Source organism: Pelodiscus sinensis, chromosome 4 (genome assembly GCF_052426305.1).
Source record: "Pelodiscus sinensis isolate ZL-2025 chromosome 4, ASM5242630v1, whole genome shotgun sequence".
NCBI classification, from domain to species: Eukaryota; Metazoa; Chordata; order Testudines; family Trionychidae; genus Pelodiscus; species Pelodiscus sinensis.
Genome location: NC_143055.1, coordinates 100,830,500 through 100,836,499, shown reverse-complemented (window position 1 = coordinate 100,836,499; position 6,000 = coordinate 100,830,500). Strand labels below are relative to the sequence as shown.

The following is a 6,000-nucleotide window of genomic DNA, read 5'->3' as shown; positions in this document are numbered from 1 at the left end:
GTACCTACAGCACTACAGTATCAGGTAATTTGACACTAGTAAAACCTTACCTGTTTCTGGGCAGAACTCCTCTAAACAGCCTTAAAGATAGGGGGAGATGGAAGTGTGCAAGAAGGAACTGATCTGCCAAGAAAAGTATGTCAATCACCTGACCTAACAAGAAACCAGGCAATCCTACAAGATTGTTTAAATGCATCTCTTAAAGAGACAGGGCTCTTCAACCACCCATCCTGTTTTTTGTGTCTTTATTCAACCACTTAACATATTACATGAGAGAGAATCCATTCTACTACCCTGGCAACTCAAATTTTAAGTAAGCAAGCGTAAGGCACAATTTACATCATCATTGAAGTAAACTGGTTATAGATGAACCAGACCCCCTCAGTCAGTACATCCAGGAATGGAGCAATAGGTATCCCCAGCACTCAGTGGCTTAACAGTTTGGAGACTCATTTCCAGTTGTTGTGCTTCATATAAAGTCTTCCTCTTCCAAAGCGTGCTTTCACAAAGTTCATCATCTTGAATAGGAACTACCACTGTGGAATGGAAACATCAAGTTATTTTCAGCAGTAGGAGGGGATGAAATAGGTACAGGGTCAACACACACATACTACATCACTCCAGGTTATGAAAAATGTTGCACCCTGAACACCAGTGGCAGGTCAACCTCTGTGATGATGGGGCCAAAATTACTGCTTCTTAATTCACTACTTAAACTACACTGATAGTTAAATCCCTTCCCATCAATGTAGGAAACAGCTATAGTACAGGTTGAACCTCCCAAATCCGGGACTCCATGGTCCAGAAGAAAAGACCATGGATGTTGCTGGACAAGAGAGCCCCGGAGGCAAGGAGCATGAGTCCTGCAGGTGCTGGGGAGCCAGGGTTGGTCCTTCAGTGAGTGGGGAGTTCAGCCCTGGTGTGCCCCTGCAGTAGCTGAAAGGACTCCCCAAACCCAGCAGGGAATCCAGGCAGCAGCTGAGCTGGCAGTGGGTGTGGGAAAACCTCAGCCAGGAACCCCAATGGAAGAGGGGCCTGTGGCATCTGGGGGGATTCCCAGCCTCAGTCCAGAACCCCAGCAGAGAGGGGCCAGCAATGGCTGGAGGGAAATCCCACCCTGAGGAGGCTGACCCTGGGAGCCCCAGCATGGGACCAGCAGTGGAAAGGGAAGCCCAAGCTACACAGATGCCCGCAGCACAGAGAGGAGCCTTGACCTTCCCTGGTCCAGCAAACTCCATGGTGTAGGACTACTCAGATCCTGAGGATGCCGGAACAGGGAGGCCCAACCTGAATGATGCTGTACCAGATGCACCCAGACACAGTACTGTTTTCTTCAACACAAATGTACCTCAGACTTAGGGTACGTCTAGACTACATGCCTCTGTCGCCAGAGGCATGTAGATTAGGCTACCAGACATAGTAAAATGAAGCAGCAATTTAAATAATCGCCGCTTCATTTAAATTTACATGGCTGCCACGCTGAGCCGACAAACAGCTGATCAGTGTAGATGTACCCTTATTGAGCAACTATTTTTCATGTTCTCATTGTTGGATGTCCAGTCTCATGCCTTATTTCCTGCACCTTAATCAAATCCTACTTTAAAGACAGCTTCATTAAATTGTCATGGGCTTCTCATAGCTATAGTATCAGAGTTTTCACAGTATTTTATCATCTTAGTACTGCCTCATTTCATAGAATGGTATGATCTCCTTTTTACAGATAAGAAACAGAAGCACAAAGATTAAGATAAAAAATATCCACTAATTTTCAGTGCCCAGTGTGAGGTGCCTAGGACAGGACTACTCAACAGGCAGTCCGTGGTGCAATTTGGGTTTATGCGGGATTCAACACGTGGCCCGCAGGTGGGAGCTCAAACAAAGTAGTCAATACAGTGGTCTTCTGTTGATATGCATTTTGGTAGTTAAATTCCTGGACTGTCATTGCTCATTAGAAGGGCTGCCATATGGGTGGAAATCAGATAAATATTGCATTTTATTAATACCAACAGAACTGACTTAAATGGGGCCTGTGTGTTGTGTAGTCTTTCCTTCATCTTTGTATTCATGTTGTCAGTGTGAAAAACTATTTGCATGTACATGCAACCACACCTAAGTTGCAGCCCTTGGCATAGGGCCGGATATCTCTGGGTACATAGCATTACGTAGCCCAGCTCCCACTGACTTCAGTTCTGAGTGCTCAGTACTTCCACAAGTCAGAGTGCAGGGATTTTAAAATCAGGCACCTTGCCTAGTATCATACAGGAATTCTGATAGAAGTCAGTTCTCCAGAACAACGTTCAGATGCCTTAACCAAGAGACCTTCCTACAGTCTCTCCTACATCATTCACTACACACCTTCCAGCCTCTGTCAGTACAAAACTGTGATTCATCCCCAAAGCAGGTTGAGCCACTGCAATGAGTTATATAGTATGGGATCATATAATTACACACTATTATTGCATATGCACCAATATTTCCTGTAATTTGTCCATCTGCAGAATGAATTTTGTTACATGCACCAATATGGAGATGTGAGACACACCACCTCCATACTGGTACACATAGCAAAATTCATTCTGCAGATGAATGATCTGTGGCAGGACTAAAGCCAAGTAATTTGAAGTCACACACACAAAGGCTCAGAGCCATGGGTCTCCTCCAGCTGCAGCAGCTCCCTGCTAGAGCTAGAGGAACTTGCTTCTTCCCCAGCCAAGGCTTGCTCCTCCACCCCAGCAGCAAGATTGAATTAAAAAGGGGGCTTTAGGAGCTGCAGCCTGGGACTCCAAACTGCACCTCTTAAAGCCCAAATCCTGGGCCAGCCCTTCCTGGTGGGCTGGGAGGAGCCACAGGTATCCACATCTGTGAATGTGGATACCCACAAATATAAAGTGGGTCTCTGGAAGCGTTCAGGGATCTAGATACAAACATATCTTCAAAACTGAGCTGAGCATATCCACATCTGCATATTCCCATGGAGTTGCAAGCTCTACAATTTGACTCCCCCTCTAATTCCTGTCCTGTATTCCTTTCCCAATAAACTCTCACCCCTGCAATTCTGGCTCTTGTTCCCACTGTATTCCTCCCAGCTGTCTGGGCATAGCAAGAAGCTACTGAGAGTAAAAAGAGGGAGTCTCTTAGCTCTCAGGTCTGGTACCTGGATCCTCAATAGACTGTGGCAGCCCAAAACTACAACTGCAAGAAAAAACAACAAATGGTCTGGTACCACTTTATAGACTTATGAAACATGTAGATCAGTGGTCCCCAACACTGTGCCCACTGGCCCTATGGTGCTGGCTAGGGCATTTATGTGCGCCTGCCTAGTGACCAGGGCAGCCTGAGCCATTCTTGCGCCCCGGTCGCCCAGTGCATGCGCGGTCCCCGCCCTGGGCGCGCGGCACATGCGCAGTGCTGCTCCCGGGCGTGCGGCGCATGTGCGGCCCCAACCCCGGGCACCTGGCAACCCCAAAAGGTTGGGGACCACTGATGCAGATGGTATCATGAGCTTTCATGGGCACAGCCCACTTCTTCAGATGACCGGAGTTATGAGTTGGGGATATGAAAACTAGAAATAAACAGGAGGGGAGAGGGGAGAGAAAGAAAAAGGGAGGGGGTGGGAGACAGAGCATCATTAAGTATCTGGAGAATGGGTACTTAAACCTAAGCAGATAAAAATCAAAGTCAATAGATAGATTCCTAAAACAGGAAGGATACCATTAAGGTGAGGTACGCTCAGAACCTTCCCAAACCTTAGCTGCAAGCTGATAACAAGCCTCTACTGCCCAAACTGCAGTGTTTCAAAAGTTTATAGTGGTGGTAAAATGCCCCTGCATAAGGCCGTTATCGGACCCCTGGCTGCCCCGTCCTAGCGTTCGAGTCCTTGCTCCAAAGCCTGACCACTCGTGAGACAAGAAAAAGCAACCCGATTGTTTTTAACCTGGGCAAGGCAATACACAGCGTCCCCCAGCCTCCTTCCCAGCCTCAGATGAGCCAGGCTGGCGGCCGCTTGCCATGGAAAGGTAGCCTGAGGCACCGCGCAGTTTACACGGTACGGACAACGCCGCTGGGCAACCTCCCAGCAGGGCCGGGGCTCACTCACCGGCCGACTCAGGGCAGCAGGTAGATGAAGACAAGCAGCGCCAGGTCGAAGAGGATGAAGAGCCACACGTCCAGCCAGTAGGACTGCCCTGAGAGCGACACGGGGCGGCTGCAGTCGCCATTGGCTCTGGCCCGAGCTGGGCCCTGCTCCCCGCCTCTCTGCTGCTGCTCCGGCCCCTCTGCCTCCATGGCTCGCTCTCCGCCTCACTTCCGGCTTCCGCCTACTGGGACGGAAGCGGCCGGGCGTGACGCTGGCCCAATCGCGCATGCGCCCCTATCACGCGACAAGCCCGCCAGCGGGGCGGGGCCGGTGGGCGCCTCTACCTGTCACGTAGCGCATCTGCCCAACGGCCGGAGCTCGCGGCTCGAGCTGCCAGCCCCTGGGGAGGGCGGGGCTGCTGCAGCCTCCGCTCGGGCTGGACCCGGCCTGCCCCGCCCCCCACGTGGGGGCGTGGTCAAAGAAAGACTGAGTCAGGAGCTGCCCCTGCAGTAGCTGCGGAAAACATCTCCCACGTGCTTCAGGCGTCCACTCAGTGGGGCCTGCATCGTTCTCCTGGGCTGAGCCTGTCATTCCACCTGATTAGGCCCCTGGGCATAGGTGACTCCTAGTAACACTCGGGAGGTGCACAGCCCCCCAGGCTCCCGCCAACATTTTAATTGCAAAGTGGGGTGCCCCCAGTTGTCCCTCTGGCGGTCCCTGCACTTCATTCCCCCAGCATGAACCAGTCACTCCTGCTTCTGGGACAATGCATACAGGCCTTTGCCAGACTGGAGAATGGACTAGAGGAGGGATGACAGCTGTTATCTGATAAATAGATGCTTTATGTTATCATTAATATTTTTAAAAGAAATTGCCAGCTAAAATATGCAATATCAGTGAAATATTGCTTGTCTTCCATCTCTCCCACCTTCCAAGATGTGACCATGATAGAAGGTGGATTTAAGAACAATGATCCCCAGCCCATGAAAGGAATTATGTTAGCCCAAAATAGATCATAGATAGAATCATAGAGCTGGAAAAGACCTCAGAAGGTCATCAAGTCCACCCCCTGCTCTAGGACCAATCCCAACTAAATCAATCCGGCCAGGGCTCTGTCACTTAAACACTTCTAGGGATGGAGACTCCGTTACTTCCCTAGGTAACCCATTCCAGTGCTTCTCCACCCTTCTAGTGAAATAGATTTTTTCCTAATATCCAACCTGGACCTCTCCCACCACAACTTGAGACCATTGCTCCTTGTTCTGCCATCTGTCGCCACAGAGAACAGCCTTTCTCCATCCTCTTTGGAAGCTCCCTTCGGGAAGTTGAAGGCTGCTATCAAATCCCTCTTCACTCTTCGCTTCTGCACACTAAACAGACCCAACTCCCACAGCCTCTCCTTGTAGGTCATATGTCCAGCCCCCTAATCATGTTGGTTGCCCTCGGCTGGACCCTCTCCAATGCATCCACATCCTTTTTGTAGTGTGGGGCCCAGAACTGGACAAAATACTCCAGATTTGGCCTCACCAGAGCTGAATAAAGGGGAATAATGACATCTCTGGATCTGCTGGCAATGCTCCTCTTACTGCAACCTAATATTCCATTAGCCTTCTTGACTACAAGGGCACACTGTTGACTCATATCCATCTTCTCATCCACTGTAATCCCCAGGTCCTTTTCTGCAGAACTACTACTTAGCTGGTTGATCCCCAGCCTGTAACAATGCTTGGGATTCTTCCATCCCAAGTCCAGGACTCTGCTCTTGTCCTTGTTGAACCTCATCAGATTTCTTGTGGCCCAATCCTCCAATTTGTCTAAGTCACTCTGGACCCTATCTCTGCCCTCCAGCATATCTACCTCTCCCCCTAGCTTAGTGTCATCTGCAAACTTGCTGAGGTTGCAGTCCGTCCCCTCATCCAGGTTAT

The 6,000-nt window shown here is 49.9% G+C and overlaps 1 long non-coding RNA gene across 1 annotated transcript; it reads right to left on the bottom strand.

The window, feature by feature from the left end:
- Positions 1 to 228: 228 nt before the first annotated feature.
- Positions 229 to 4,558, bottom strand: LOC102457403 (uncharacterized). The gene is made up of 2 exons (XR_331299.5): positions 4,097 to 4,558; positions 229 to 536 (listed from the first exon to the last, which is right to left on the bottom strand). It is a non-coding gene; the product is annotated as an uncharacterized LOC102457403 (long non-coding RNA).
- Between the last annotated feature and the right edge of the window lie 1,442 nt (positions 4,559 to 6,000).